This window comes from Schistocerca nitens, chromosome 1, assembly GCF_023898315.1.
Source record: "Schistocerca nitens isolate TAMUIC-IGC-003100 chromosome 1, iqSchNite1.1, whole genome shotgun sequence".
Lineage (NCBI taxonomy): Eukaryota > Metazoa > Arthropoda > Insecta > Orthoptera > Acrididae > Schistocerca > Schistocerca nitens.
In genome coordinates, this window is record NC_064614.1 from 837,861,576 (window position 1) to 837,878,938 (window position 17,363).

At 37.8% G+C, this 17,363-nt stretch overlaps 1 non-coding gene across 1 annotated transcript; it reads right to left on the reverse strand.

Moving 5' to 3' along the window:
• Nucleotides 1-15,327: 15,327 nt before the first annotated feature.
• Trnat-ugu (transfer RNA threonine (anticodon UGU)) lies at nucleotides 15,328-15,402 on the reverse strand. Its single transcript has one exon. It is a non-coding gene; the product is annotated as a tRNA-Thr (tRNA).
• Nucleotides 15,403-17,363: the final 1,961 nt, after the last annotated feature.

The window sequence follows — 17,363 nt, forward strand, 5'->3', positions numbered from 1 at the left end:
TAGTTTATGAACTAATACATTCATTAAATAACTTTCCCCTGTGGGATAATCTACATAATTTGTGATAGTGAAATGCTGCTCAATACATTCATTATAACTACCGCAACTGCTGTTATAACAATGAAGGTCTTACAACTCCAAGTGCTAACTTTTCAAAGTTCTTGATGACCACTTTTTAATCTTGTCTTGGAAATCATGTCAGGAAGTGAACTCCTCAGAATTTACTGTAGCCCCTTTCTGCAGCCTTCCCTTCTGAGTAACTAATGACAAAATTTTGTGGCATTTCAATGTTTAGTTAGTGACCTATCAAATACTCTCAAAAATGCGTGGGATAAACCTCCCCTTCTGGTATGAATTTCAGAAATTGATTATTGAAATGTGCCCCATGTTCCAGACAAAGGTATTCCAGTAACTTTATTGGGAACTCGCAGTTTCCATTAAGTTTCTTTCTTTTAAACTTGTCTTTAGTTTTCACTAAATATTCCCATGGTCTACCAGAATTTTCTTTACAGTAACTCATAAGTCTGTCTTTTATAATGGATTCTATTATTATTGAGAGCGATGACAACAGTGAAATGAATCTATATTCTGTGTGCCTTCTGCATTATCTCCCTTTACTCTTGTCTGTTTCATATTGGAAAGTTTTCTGAACTGAAAGATTCATTTATTATGTTACTTAAAGAGGCATGTGCATTGCCTATGCATCCTTTAAGTACACATTGGCTACTAATTTCTTATATGCTAATTTTTGTACTGTTTTCTTGACATCATTCCCTTTGGTGACTAGCAAAATCATTGTCCTTGCCACATTGTTTCTTTTTTGCTGGAATGATATTTGATTTTGGGAATTTTTGTTATATTTTCTCTACTATACCTGAAAGTTTTTATACGCAAGATGTACTAGTTCTTTGACCTCCCCTGTCTTCTCTGTAAATTACTGTTTCTCTTTTTCTGTTTCTAATTTTACAAACTGTGCACTGCTTTTGCTCGGTTTGAGTCTTAACCTGTCTACAGACTGGATATGTGTGTATTATGTTTGCACATTGGGCTATAGGCGTTTCTTTACTTCTTGAAGTCCACATATGCTTGCATCACAGAACTTCATTGAAGTTCCGATTGCATGTATTGTTTGCTACAGATCCCAGAGCTGGCCCCACCATTCATTTCCAGCCTCTGTTCTTCTTTGTGCCATGACTAGATCCTCTTCTCTGAAGATTTAAGGAATACCCTGAAAGAGAGTTTAATTCTTGACCTAGCTACAAAAACATCTCAGACACCTCTTTGCATTTAAAACTTACATTCTTTCTTCAGTTAGTAATACAACTTCATTATATGAGTGTCCAGACTTGTGGATCTCAACTCAAATATTTGCCTCCACTGCACATACTCTTCCATACCAAGATCAATAACAAGACAAACAACAAGAACAATTGAAGAATATGTCAGAGATACATTATTAATTGTTAATTAAAGTTTTTTCTCTTCTCCATGAACACTTTTCATGACACTTTCCACTCACATCTACATGGAATAATGCATGCCCTCTGCAGTAGGTGGAGATGTGTGCTGAATGTCCACTTTCACTTCTGTACAAACAGAAAGCCTAGCAGCCGTCAACTGGTCCTGATTGTTCTCCCTTCACTTACATTTTTTCTCGTTCTTCATGTGGATATTTTCCATTTCTCATAGACCCTAAAAGGCTGCTTTGCTTTTGTTTTGAACACTGAGTACTGTTTTATCATCTGTTGACTTTTTTCTGACAAACAACATATTGCTGTAAATCTTTGATAATAATTGAGAAACTCTGATTTACTGTAGGGAACTTTTCATAGGGAACTGAGATATTTTGTAGTCTGGGAGAATTCTATTATATCTACTGTTATCCACATGTGTTGCTACTGGTGTGGTAGCTTTTGGAACTGATTGCTCAATGTTTCAGTTAAATATTTTACAGAACTAAGAGAAATTTGTATCTCCATGCCTTTATGTATACACTTCATTCCGGCTTTGGTTTAACAATACCCTCAAAATTTCTGATTTTAAATAAGTCTTTTATAGACCTGAGTCCAGTGGGCTTACTCAGCACAGCTATAACTTTTAAGAAATAATCAAAGTGTGCAAGGTCTCTACATGTACAATGCAGTTTTCCCTGTCTATATTTGTGCCAACATGACTCATAACTGATGCTGAGATTTTCGTTCACCTTGTTACACTTTGGCCAGCTGTGACATCTCAGAACTGTGAAGAACATTTATGAGAATGCTACTGGTTTCATCCATTATACAGGCTGGTTATGTATTAAACTTTCACTACTTGAGCCAGTGTAAATGGAAACTATTTACCATAGGGGTATTCAACTTTATAGGAATGATGTTCAGACTGTGCACTGTGGGATTTGTGTTGTTAATAGCGTTAGTGTCAAGATATGCTAAAAGGCACTGGCACTGATATGGTGATGTAGGGTTGAAACACAAGCATCATCGTGCATTACATTTGTGAACAGCCAACATGGGTCTGGACAAAATGAGTAGGGCTTTACTCTTAAAGCAGTTTTATCAAAACAACAGCAAAAGTACTGCTACTCTTTGCAAGTATTGATGATGCATTGAAGGAATGTGGAGAGGTCCGCCTCCTTTACTGGGGTTGAAGAACATGATTCAGAAGTTTCAATTAATTGGTGATTTGGGACTTGCTCCTGGGAGAAGCCAATGGCCAATTGCACCACAAATTATGGAAGTAGTTAGTTGCCATGGCTGAGAATGCTGGATGCAATGTGCGATATTCAAGGTGCATGCAACCTGTGTCATGACAGTTGAACATTCCATGACCCACCATTGTTTCAGACAGCAATAGACCAATCTCTTCTATGGATCCACACCCTCATGGATGTAGATGGTTGTCACATTGAGCAATGTTTGTAATCTGCAACATAAACATGGTATGCAATTAACAAATGTTACCTTCTCATGTGGAGTTTAAAATGTGTTTCTTTCATTGGTTTATTTGTTATTTCTCTTCTGCACGTCTTTATGAATGTTTCCACAAAATTTCATTGTCCTATGACCTCAAGTACCAAAATGATTATTATGTAAATTCCAAAACTTGTTAGTTCAATAGCTGATGCTTCAGACAGCAATAGACCAATCTCTTCTATGGTTCCACACCCTCATGGATGTAGATGGTTGTCACATTGAGCAATGTTTGTAATCTGCAACATGAACATGGTATGCAATTAACAAATCTTACCCTCTCATGTTGTTGTGGTCTTCAGTCCTGAGACTGGTTTGATGCAGCTCTCCATGCTACTCTATCCTGTGCAAGCTTCTTCATCTCCCAGTACCTACTGCAACCTACATCCTTCTGAATCTGCTTAGTGTATTGATCTCTTGGTCTCCCTCTACGATTTTTACCCTCCACGCTGCCATCCAATGCTAAATTTGTGATCCCTTGATGCCTCAAAACATGTCCTACCAACCGATCCCTTCTTCTAGTCAAGTTGTGCCACAAACTTCTCTTCTCCCCAATCCTATTCAATACCTCCTCATTAGTTACGTGATCTACCCACCTTATCTTCAGCATTCTTCTGTAGCACCACATTTCGAAAGCTTCTATTCTCTTCTTGTCCAAACTGGTTATCGTCCATGTTTCACTTCCATACATGGCTACACTCCATACAAATACTTTCAGAAACGACTTCCTGACACTTAAATCTATACTAGATGTTAAGAAATTTCTCTTCTTCAGAAACGATTTCCTTGCCATTGCCAGTCTACATTTTATATCCTCTCTACTTCGACCATCATCAGTTATTTTACTCCCTAAATAGCAAAACTCCTTTACTACTTTAAGTGTCTCATTTCCTAATCTAATCCTCTCAGCATCACCCGATTTAATTTGACTACATTCCATTATCCTCGTTTTGCTTTTGTTGATGTTCATCTTATATCCTCCTTTCAAGACACTGTCCATTCCGTTCAACTGCTCTTCCAAGTCCTTTGCTGTCTCTGACAGAATTACAATGTCATCGGCGAACCTCAAAGTTTTTACATGTTCTCCATGAATTTTAATACCTACTCCGAATTTTACTTTTGTTTCCTTTACTGCTTGCTCAATATACAGATTGAATAACATCGGGGAGAGGCTAAAACCCTGTCTCACTCCTTTCCCAACCACTGCTTCCCTTTCATGCCCCTCGACTCTTATAACTGCCATCTGGTTTCTGTACAAATTGTAAATAGCCTTTCGCTCCTTGTATTTTACCCCTACCACCTTCAGAATTTGAAAGAGAGTATTCCAGTTAACGTTGTCAAAAGCTTTCTCTAAGTCTACAAATGCTAGAAACGTAGGTTTGCCTTTTCTTAATCTTTCTTCTAAGATAAGTCGTAAGGTTAGTATTGCCTCATGTGTTCCAACATTTCTACGGAATCCAAACTGATCTTCCCTGAGGTCCGCTTCTACCAGTTTTTCCATTCGTCTGTAAAGAATTCGCGTTAGTATTTTGCAGCTGTGACTTATTAAACTGATAGTTCGGTAATTTTCACACCTGTCAGCACCTGCTTTCTTTGGGATTGGAATTATTATATTCTTCTTGAAGTCTGTGGGTATTTTGCCTGTCTCATACATCTTGCTCACCAGATGGTAGAGTTTTGTCATGACTGGCTCTCCGAAGGCCATCAGTAGTTCTAATGGAATGTTGTCTACTCCCGGGGCCTTGTTTCGACTCTGGTCTTTCAGTGCTCTGTCAAACTCTTCACGCAGTATCTTATCTCCCATTTCATCTTCATCTACATCCTCTTCCATTTCCATAATATTGTCCTCAAGTACATCGCCCTTGTATAAACCCTCTATATACTCCTTCCACCTTTCTGCTTTCCCTTCTTTGCTTAGAACTGGGTTGCCATCTGAGCTCTTGATATTCGTACAAGTGGTTCTTTTCTCTCCAAAGGTCTCTTTAATTTTCCTGTAGGCAGTATCTATCTTACCCCTAGTGAGACAAGCCTCTACATCCTTACATTTGTCCTCTAGCCATCCCTGCTTAGCCATTTTGCACTTCCTGTCGATCTCATTTTTGAGACGTTTGTATTCCTTTTTGCCTGCTTCATTTACTACATTTTTATATTTTCTCCTTTCATCAATTAAATTCAATATTTCTTCTGTTACCCAAGGATTTCTATTAGCCCTCGTCTATTTACCTACTTGATCCTCTGCTGCCTTCACTACTTCATCCCTCAGAGCTACCCATTCTTCATCTACTGTATTTCTTTCCCCCATTCCTGTCAATTGTTCCCTTATGCTCTCCCTGAAACTCTCTACAACCTCTGGTTCTTTCAGTTTATCCAGGTCCCATCTCCTTAAATTCCCACCTTTTTGCAGTTTCTTCAGTTTCAATCTGCACATATATTGTGGTCAGAATCCACATCTGCCCCTGGAAATGTCTTACAATTTAAAACCTGGTTCCTAAATCTCTGTCTTACCATTATATAATCTATCTGATACCTTTTAGTATCTCCAGGATTCTTCCAGGTATACAACCTTCTTTTATGATTCTTGAACCAAGTGTTAGCTATAATTAAGTTATGCTCTGTGCAAAATTCTACCAGGCGGCTTCCTCTTTCATTTCTTCCCCCCAATCCAAATTCACCTACTATGTTTCCTTCTCTACCTTTTCCTACTGACTAATTCCAGTCACCCATGACTATTAAATTTTCGTCTCCCTTCACTACCTGAATAATTTCTTCTATCTCGTCATACATTTCATCAATTTCTTCATCATCTGCAGAGCTAGTTGGCATATAAACTTGTACTACTGTAGTAGGCATGGGCTTTGTGTCTATCTGGGCCACAATAATCCATTCACTATGCTGTTTGTAGTAGCTAACCCGCACTCCTATTTTTTTATTCATTATTAAACCTACTCCTGCATTATCCCTATTTGATTTTGTATTTATAACCCTGTAATCACCTGACCAAAAGTCTTGTTCCTCCTGCCACCGAACTTCACTAATTCCCACTATATCTAACTTTAACCTATCCATTTCCCTTTTTAAATTTTCTAACCTACCAGCCCGATTAAGGGATCTGACATCCCACGCTCCGATCCGTAGAATGCCAGTTTTCTTTCTCCTGATAACGACGTCCTCTTGAGTAGTCCCCGCCCGGAGATCCGAATGGGGGACTATTTTACCTCCGGAATATTTTACCCAAGAGGACGCCATCATCATTTAATCATACAGTAAAGCTGCATGTCCTCGGGAAAAATTACGGCTGTAGTTTCCCCTTGCTTTCAGCCGTTCACAGTACCAGCACAGAAAGGCCGTTTTGGTTAATGTTACAAGGCCAGATCAGTCAATCATCCAGACTGTTGCCCCTGCAACTACTGAAAAGGCTGCTGCCCCTCTTCAGGAACCACATGTTTGTCTGGCCTCTCAACAAATGCCCCTCCGTTGTGGTCGCACCTACGGTATGGCCATCTGTATCGCTGAATCACGCAAGCTTCCCCACCAACGGCAAGGTCTCATGTGGAGTTTAAAATGTGTTTCTTTCATTGGTTTATTTGTTATTTCTCTTCTGTGCGTCTTTATGAATGTTTCCACAAAATTTCATTGTCCTATGACCTCAAGTAGCAAAAATTTAATTATAACCACTCTGTGTTCGTCTTTATTTTTATGTCTATACCTGAGATTATCTTGTTCTTGGGCACAGAAACTTTTTCCAGATCAGTATATTTAGCTTACAAAAAGATTTCTATATTACCTTTATGTGATCAGAACACACAAAGAATGATTATTTTGTAAATTCCAAAACTTGTTAGTTCAATAGCTGATGTTTCAAAATGTCTTGTCACTAACTATATTAAGGTCATATTTGAGTAAACTGTGTTCACTTCTTCAAATATATTATTTGGTAAAGTGATGAAGTTTTTATAAATTTCCTTAGAGGTTGCAGGCACATGCAGTGTTTGTACCAAGTAAGTCTAATACATCTATGTTTGGTCATTTATTAGTGGGTGCAATGTTTGCTGTCACTGTAAGGAAGTAACCATTGGATTTGGTGGCCAGTAATTTGAAAGCGTCCCCATTTCTGCCAAAGCTATTTTATGGAGGCTCCATTTCATTTAGGTCACTACCTTTATTTATCTCTAACTTAATAATTTTAAGAATATTTTTTGCCTTATTCTTGGAGTTTTTTTATTTCTAGCACAGTCCATGTGTTTCACTTCTCTAATATGAGATTGAAGGATTTTACAATATGAATGGTAATGAAGTTTCAGTCTTTGATTACAGTTTGTCCTCTTAATTAAATAGAGCTTTCTCCCTTCCTAGTACAAGATATTTTGATCTCTGGCGTTGTTCATCCCTTATCCTTGTTACTGTTTGCTTTTACCCTGGTTTGTGTTAAGGAAGAACAATTATGAATGTGCTGTTTCAGAAAGAGTTACATTTTCCATTTGACAATCAGTTCATTATTTTAAATATTAATGTAAATTAAGATACAAATATATATTAACTCTGAGTTCAGGAGGAAAGTTAATAAGCAAAAATTGTATCATTTTACAAAGTGCTAGAAGACATGAACCAGAGACATAACAGTGCCTTTGACATGAATGTAAATACAGAGCATTTATTACTCTCTCATGTGACATGAAAACTGTTTTACTCAAAGTTAGCAATAATTAGATTTAAGTTCAAGAATACCATAGATTACTGAATACAAATTTATTTAATTATTATTTATCTCCTCCTGGTATCCATGTTATGAATATACCATATGATGTGGAAAGTGTCAATTTTACCAGTTTGTCATGGTTACATCCTATGGTATTACGTAAGCAGTACTTATCAATTTCATACTAGGTATCTACAACTTAGAAACCATTACAGAAAAATAAAAGTATTTAAACATTACATCAAATCCATTTCTTTGAAGAAAACACTGCTGTTGAGTGAAACATCATCTGGTACAAGTTACTTTTTTACAGAATATAATGTTATAACAGGACAGAGTATTGCATATTTAATTTACATAAATGTCAATTTAAACTTGTATATTACACAGCTTATATTGTACAGCATTTAGTTTCCATTATAATTAAATAATTTACTCTATTACATATGAATTGTTCAACAATATTGAAGGCCTTTTTTTTAACCACGATTCCATCACCATTTTAAATTTATTGTGTGGCAGTTTCTTAACTCTTGGTACTATCTTCTTCAGAAATACCACACTAATGCGTGCAAAATCATCCTTAGTGTTGGATAGCTTAGTCCAGTGGACATTTATCAGGTTTCTTTTCCTGGTTTCATAAGTATGAACAGTAAGCCTACTGTACATATTATGTGTGTGTGTGTGTGTGTGTGTGTGTGTGTGTGTGTATGTGTGTGTGTGTGTGTGTGTGTGTGTGTCAGAGGGTGACATTTGTAGCTCCAGCAGAGTTTCCCCAGAGCAGTAGCCCATAGTGTATATGGAAATATATGAGGAGAATGTCTTGATTGACAAAAGATTTTAATTTTCTTATCAGGTACACTACTCTACGTAGCTTATCGCAAACTTTTCTGTCAGGGTTTTCCAGCATAACTTGTCTTCTAGATGGATATCTAACAGTCTCACTGACTTTTTCCTTGAGGCTGTACAGGTCAGTATCTAGAATCATAAGGAAGAAAATCATGTGTTCTGTTTTATTATCACGTAGCTTTAATTTATTATTGTTGAACAACTGAGTTGTCTCGTTCATCAAGAGGTCTTTCAAAAGTCATGTATCTGCATACATCACTGCTTTACGTGGCACAAGACAAGGCAAGTCATTTACATTATATAACTAACAGGAAAGATCCCAGTGCAGAACCTTGTGAAACTCTATATCTTACATTTATAAAATCAGATTTTTTGCTTGGATATATGAACATCATTTGTTTCCTGCTGGCCAAATATGATCTCAGAAGTGCTAGTCCATTGCCTATTATTCCACTGTTTATTAAGATCAGCTAGAATGGCATGAGTGTGTTGTCTTTTTTCAGTGCCATGTAAGGCACACAAAACATCATCTTGAACTGCCTTAATTGTGGACAGTCCATATATTACAGTAATAAATAAACATGCACACAAATAAGGATCTAGGAATGTATCCAAGCATTACAGATAGATGGATACTATACCGTATGGTTTAGGAACTCTTCTGTATTGTGAAATGACCCTTGCAACCAGTGCCGGATTAAGCCAGCATGGGGCCCATAGCAAATGCTAAGAAGAAGACCTTGGTTTGTTTGACCTCAAAGTTTAGGATATAAAACAAAACAGCACTTAACAAAACAATTTTTCTCTATTTAATGTGCGTAAATTTAGAGATGACACTCATCAAACCAATGTATTTAAGCATATCACATTCTGTGTTCATGAAGGTGAGGTTGTTTAGATGTTCTTGCCCCATGGTGTTCCTTAACTTATTTTTAATGTGCTTTAATGTTGGAAAAGAATGTTCTCCACTGCAGCTGGTGATCATCAAAGACAAGTAAATGCATAAGACAATTTCTAAATTTGGGAAATGTAATTCTAATGAATTTTCCATTAAAAGTTCATAAAAATATAGTTCTAGAGGCTTGTTCCTTTTACTGTCACTAGCAGCAGCCATATCTGTTCTGATATGCTCAGCTAACTGCATCAGTTTGTCACCTAGGCTTTCTTCCAAATCATCTGCGTAAATTTTGATGACAGCTAGAGTTCTTTTCAAGATCTCTTCTGCTGTTTAAGACTTAAATTGCTCAAACATTCCAAATACATTAGTCACTTCCAGAATGAATTTTTCACTCTGCAATTTTCCAATTTATCCATCTTCAAAACTAGTTCATAAGCTTGATTATGACAGTCTGTCTTTTGATCTGTATTATTAGACATGTCATCCCGAACCTGATGGTGGTAAAACCACATACAAGTGCCCATGTAGCATCGGCTTGGGCCAACCATCTACTGGCTGCCAACTTTTTCAAAATCAGAAATTTTGAATTAATTTCTTTGAGTTCTTTCAAAATAAAACCCCATCAATAGGCAGAATTGGAAAAAAATGTAGCTATAGAGGTTTTCAACTTAAAATTAATTGATGAAATAGGATATTGCTGCACTGCTTTCTGCAGCACTCTTGGCAACCAAATTTAATGACTGTGCAAAGCTGGGATTATTTTGCATTTTTGCTTCAAAGCCACTGTACTTCCCATTCATGTTGCTGGCATTGTTGTAGCTTTGCCCATGACAATCTCTGATATAAATGTTATTCTCATTTAAAAAACCTAGTAAGCTGTGGGTGAGTTGCTCAGTAGTATGGCCTTCCCTATCCAATAACCTTAACCTTACAACCTTGACAACTATGACGTAAGCCCCTTTCCTTTAATATATTTGCTTGAAAATATATATCTTGGCCAAGAAAAATGTCAATTTTAGCTATTAATTCTAATAAACCTAATTAATTTCCATTGTGAGGTGATCCAACAATTTCATGACTACCCTGAAATGCAAGACCTTGTTCTGCTAAAAAAGTTATATCTGCAATAATTCATTCCAAGAGCATCTGCAATATTTTTCTTCAGTCTCAGTTTGACTCACAACTTGAGGATCAAACCACACATTCTTGTTTTTGTGAACTAACAACAAAATTGCTGCTTGTTTGTGTGAAATGCTTCTTTCATGACTTTTTAACAACAGTTTGCATTCTTCCACTCATCTAGTCCCTCTTTCAAAAATTATGACTACAGTATCATCTGTAGAAAATGAGGCTATGTAGGAAAGAGTTGCAGATCCTAATAAATATTTTATAGTGAGGCTACTGCCATCATCTATACAATGAGGTTCAATCCATATATTTTCTTCTTCAGTTTCTTTAGATTCAGCACCACCATGCTGGAAATTAAAAAATTATGACAGCTTTGTGTTTTTGATATAACAGTTTGTTTACTTCCTTTTCATCTTTTGCTTTATCCTTTGTGCTTCCAGATGCTTAGTGTCTTCCATATGAGTAGGCCTGCTGCTCATGATGGCTACCTTGATTTGCATAGAAATGAAAATAAATTACGAAATAAAATGTAATTCTGCTGTTTAATCAGACTGTGTTTTACATCGGTATTATAATTTACATCCATATTGTATTGAAACCAGTGCCATTTGGCTATGTCAGGTGTAAGACTGAATAAGTTCTTACAGGGGAGGACTGATGGAATGGAACTGACTTTTCGAAACCACCTATATGGTGGTGTAAAGATGAATTCCAGTTTTCACCACCTTCAGCTGTTCACCCTAGTTGACACCCGTTTGCGAAAAATTTGCAAAAAATTATATCTTGTGGTACAGTATATCCTCAAAAATATTGTTAATTGCATTGGTACTGCAGTAGTCTCACAATACACAGGCAGTGCTACTACAGAACAATATTTGAATGCACTGCCAGCAGAAGAGCGGAAAGGGCATAATCAGTCAAATGTGAATACAGCAACATGTGCACAGACATCTCCACCTACTCACTCTGAGCTGACAATGTAGGCACTGCAGTGAAACTACCCAAAAATTACATTTGTTGGACAAAATCCTTGCAAAGAAAGCAAATATGCCCAGTCAACTACCAAGTACAAATATCAAATTTCTCAACAGGAGAACAAAGCACTTGAAGTTGTGAGAACAAGTATCAATAATTTTTTTAAAAAATAAAAAGAATATCTTTTAACACCTCGAGGTCCAGCCACTTCAGAAAATTTTGGGCAGAGAAAACGAGCTATTTATGCCATTCTTTAAATTATTACTGGCACATCTGTGCTTGATGTATCTTAAAGGGCAATATGTAATAAAAATTGCATCCGGTTTTTACTTGATCTTGACACCATTCTTCGTACGAACAGAAATGTTAGAGGTTGTCATTTTGTGTTTAGAGGAAAGGCATAAGACATCCCTCATGTCCTTCCACTTCAAACAAAGCAGGTGGTTTCTCCTCATTGACACTGATTGATTCCTTCTCAGTATCTTCAATACAACATTTTCTTTTGGCAGTTCCTTTCGATTAGCCACACATGTGCCTACAGCTTTCATTTTATTTTGATGTATGAAATCAAAAACTGCTGGTGAACTGTAAAATCTGTCCATATAAACAATGTTACCTTTACCCAGATAATCAGCAAGTAACGTCTGAAAGAGTGGTATTATGGAATTGTCTTTCAATCCCTTACCGGTGTATACTTCGAATCCCAGAATGTAACCAGTCTTTGAATCACAAACACTAAACATTTTTATTCAATACTTGCGTGGTTTAATTTTTATGTAGACATGAAAGACCACACACCGACAAAATACACACATGCCTTCATCAGTGGTGAGGTTTTTGAAGGGATTAAATGATTTCGTACATTCTCACAATAGATAATCGAGAATAGGTCTGATTTTATGTATGGCATAATGTTATGGTTGACCTCTTTCAATGTAGGTTGTATTGTCATTCAAATGTAAATTTGAAAGTATGGCCCTGAACCTATTTCTGCTCATTATAGATCCTGGGAAAGGGGTTGAAATAAAACTATTGACAGACCAGTAGCCTGCCAATTTTGGTTTCTTCATGAGGCACATATGAATAATTATTGCGAAAATCAAATACATTTCATGAAGCTTCTCTCCAATGCATGAATGCCAAACACTGTGTGGCTTTAGTTTGGAACCTGCCTTCAGTTTATCATAAACACGCTTTGCATACCTGTTCATTTCTGATTTTATGTGTTTCATCATAGAAGTGGTGTGCATCTTTCATCAATTGCACCTTTAACTCCAGTTGTGTCAGGGAACTGTGGTAAAGGAGGCTGTAGGTCCTTGAATCTCCAACCTAAATCAGTCATCATCATCATCTTGGACAGTTTCCAGCCTCTGGCTGGGTCTGTATGGAACATAGGCCTCTCCATAGTCTTCTGTCTTGCCACCATCTCTCCATCTTCACCTTGGTCCAGTCTTCTCCTTTCTTCTGGACGCATTCCTCTACTCCTTTCAGCCATATGTCTCTTGGTCTTCCTCTTGGTCTCTTTCCTTCCAGCTTTGTCTCGTGTATACTCCTGGGTATCCTCTTCTCCTCCATTCTCTTAACGTGTCAATACCATCTCAGCCTTAATTTCTCTATCTCCTCCTGTAATGGCTCCACCTTCATTAACTCTCTGATCCTCTCATTTCTTAACCTGTCTATCTTTGTCACTCCAATACTGTTTCTCAAGAATTTAATCTCACTAGCTTGTACTTTGCTTTTCTATCTTCCTTTCATAACCCAGGTTTCTGATGCATATGTCAGGATTGGGACATAGTATGACCAGTATACAACCTTTTTACTGAGTTGGGGTACATCCTTGCTCCATATCAGGTTTCTGACACTCTTCCGAAATGCTTCTGCTTTTCTCCCCCACTCGTTATTTCTGTATCATTTTTTTCATCTTCCTGTATCAGGCTTCCTATGTACTTGAAACTCTCCACCCTCCTCAATCATTCCTCACCAAATGTTATTCCAGTTGTTCCTCTCTTCTTCTTTCTTGTTGTGATAATCATCTCACTCTTACTTATACTAAATTTCATCCCATATTCTTGTACTGTTTGTTCCCACACGTCCAACTGCTCTTGTACTTCCTCCTCCTTATTCCCCCAAATCATCAGATCATCTGCAAACACCATAGCTTTCATCTTACTTTTACCAATTACTTGTGCTACTGTAATCATTATATCATCCATCACTACAATGAAGAGTAATGGTGAAAGTGCCCTTCCCTGCCTCAAGCCATTCTTCTGTTCAATCCAAGCCGATCTCTCTCCTCCCACTTTCACACAGCTTACACTTCCATGGTACATTTCCTTATCCTCCAAATAATCTGTTTTGCTACTCCTCTCTTCTCCAGGGCTTTCCACACTTTGCTTCTATGTACACTATCATACGCTTTTTCAATGTCCAGGAAGGTCATTAGTAGATATATTCCATATTCATAATGCTGTTCCTGCAGTTATCTTACAGCAAAAATTAGAGCCACTGTGGACCTTCCTGTTCTGAAGCCATGTTACTCTTCCCTCATTCTTTCTTCTAATTTTGCCCGAATTCATGCTTCCAAAATTTTCTCAAAAATCTTTGCACAATGACTCATCAATATTATCCCCCGATAGTTCTTGCACTCTTTCCTATTTCCCTTCTTAAAGATCAAGACAATTATTCCCTTCTTCCAGTCTTCTGGGATCATCTTCTGTCTCCACACAATTTTCATTACTCAATATAGCCATTGTATCCCCACCTCTCCTGCTGCTCTCACCATCTCTACACTTAGCTCATCCAGACCTGGTGACTTCCCTCCCTTCATCTTGCCCAATGCCTCTTCCACTTCTCCCCATCTAAGGGCTTTTTCTATTTACTGTTCCTTCTCTTTTTTCTCCTCAGCTTGTTCCTCCTCATCCAGGTCCCCATTCAGGTTCAGGAGTTCTTCAAAATACTCCTTCCACATATTCTTGAGTTCCTCCGCATACTCTACATCTTGTCCACTTTTGTTCACTATTTTAGCATAATCTGTCGTACAGTTCTTCCTCTAAATCATTAACTGTGAAGACTGTTGCCTCTTCTGTGGTGGAGCAGAAGACTGTGTTACAGCAGAAGAACATTGTCACTTGAAAGTTGTTTGCACAGCGGCATATTCATCATCAGATTCATGTGTAAAAAAAAGATGAGATGAAGACAAGTAAAATGTAACTTATTTGTAATTGCAGTCCCAGTAACGGAGGCAACAGTTCTAGAGATGACATGTTATATCAGTCTGTAGCTTACCTGAATTTGAATCTTCTTCAGACTGTTCCCACTCAGGTATTTCACCCTCCAATCCAGAATCAATCAATTCTTCTTCCAGTGCCTCTAAAATTTCTTGATCACTCAATAAACATGACATAGCGAATATGATGACAATGCAAGCACATAAAGGCTCAGTCAGGCGCGACGGCAGCACTAAAGTTTGCTACTGCTTCATTTGAAGTAATTCTAGAACCTGATAACAGAGGGCAGCACCTGTCAAGCAACAGCTAGCCAGATGTCTATGCAATGTTCTCACACAAAACAAGTCAGTTTTGAGTGACAGGAGGCTTGCACGATGTGGAACATTGTGGTCCAAGCTACACTCGGGCATAGTCCATTGAGCTCAGTGCCATGGCTTGAGCTACACCCGGGCTTGGTCACCAGAGTGTTAAAAATTTGTTTATTTATTTATTTAATTAACACATGAAAATAAAATTACAATTAAATTAATACCATTAGCTGCTGATGGGCGTTTGATGTACATCAACAGGGACAGTTAAAAACTGTGCCCCGACCGGGACTCGAACCCGGGATCTCCTGCTTACATGGCAGACGCTCTATCCATCTGAGCCACCGAGGGCGCAGAGCATAGTGGGACTGCAGAGATTTATTGCTGGCTTGCTCCCCGTGAGACCCACATTCTCAACTTATAGTCCACACACTACATTCGTAGTGCCCCTGCCATTACACCCATTACTCGCGACAGACAATCCACCGAGTCCCGTAAGAGTTCAGGCAAATTGTGTCCATCCACACTGAAGAAGGTCATCAGACAGTTAGCCTAAAATGATATGAAGACAGGACTCGGTGGATTGTCTGCCACAAGTAATGGGTATAATGGCAGGGGCACTATGTATGTAGTGTGTGGACTATAAGTTGAAAATGTGGGTCTCACGGGGAGTGTGCCAGCAATAAATCCCTGCAGTCGCACTATCCTCTGTGCCCTTGGTGGTTCAGATGGATAGAGCGGCTGCCATGTAAACAGGAGATCCTGGGTTCGAGTCCCGGTCGGGACACACATTTTCAACTGTCCCCATTGATGTATATAAATGCCCATCAACAGCTAATGGTATTGATTTAATTGTAATTTCATTCTAGAGAGCTGCACCTTCACCGATGGCATCTGTTCTTTCGGACATGTCCGGAAGAACAGATGCTATCTTCATATCATGAAAATAAAAATAACTCAATATTTGGAATGTTCTAGTAGAGTAATGTCTGCAATGACATGCACCCAAAGAAGGTACTGAATGTAAAACACTGTGGTAACATCTGTTTGTGTTTCATGGTTTAGCCACAGTTGCCATTTTCATGATTTGTAGTTGCTGTACACAGTGAATACAAAACACTAAACTCATGCTTGTGGGTGAACCATGTAAGACAAACATGTATATAATGTATTTTATGTACATATTTTTGAGGTCTACATTTTAGTATTATGTCATTTTCATGTCATTTTGATGTAACTGATAGGGTTTAGCCAGCGTGTAGAGGCCGCAAAATTTTCTGGATTCATATATTTACATCAAAAGACATTGTTCATTGTGTCCCCTAAGATACTAAATTACACACTAAATTGTAGATCTCAAAGAGATCCACACAACTGCCCATAAAAACATACATTTATTTTCAATGTCTGTTTGGCAGTTAAGTGACCCACCTGAACTGCAATGTGTGTGTTGAAAATGTCAAAACCTTGAAATTTTACACATACCCTAAAAATTTCATTTCAAAAGGAGACCAAAGCTGTAGTATCATAAACCGCTGGTCATTCATTCAATTCTGGCAGTGTGCTAATTTTTTAATAAACTTCACAGTAAATGTCGATGGTTTTCATTTTTATCTGTATAATTTAGTTTTAAATATATTTATTTTTTTATGTCATTTTGAATCGTTGCCCACCTCATTTCAATCATTGTATGGAGTTTATTTTGGTCTAACTCTTTCTGCCTTTTATTCTTTTTTTTTGCATAAAAAGTTCTCAGTTTACTTGCCGTGTTGAATTTGGATAACGTCCCAAGCCTTCGATGATTACCTCCATCATCTTCATCAGTCGTAAAACTGACTGTCGTGGACCAGTGAGGCTTCTGATTTTATAAGCAGTGGATGGCTTCTCATTGGCTGGATGACGTCACGATGAAAACGGCGTGTACCGAGGTGGCGGCCTCTATATCCATAGATTTTGTTTGCACACTTTATTCAGCATTGCTTGTAGCGCCATCCATCGCAACAGGCGGAGAACTACGAGGAATGTAAGAAGTCTCCCTCTGCACTCTTTCTGTATCAATTGTGCACTACCATGCATTGCTGGGTGCATAACTGGATTCTCTGTTGAAATTATTTTCACAGAATCTAATTTCAACTTTTTCCCTGATGACAGAGTCCCAATAGTTTGCAGCGTGAGCAAGTAGTCTTGTTTCATCAAATGAAACCTTATACTTATTTAACAAACTGTGCTCAGCCACTGCTGATTTTTCTAGATACCTGTATTTCAGGTGTCGCTGATGTTCCACACAGCAATCGGCAACAGTTCTTATAGACT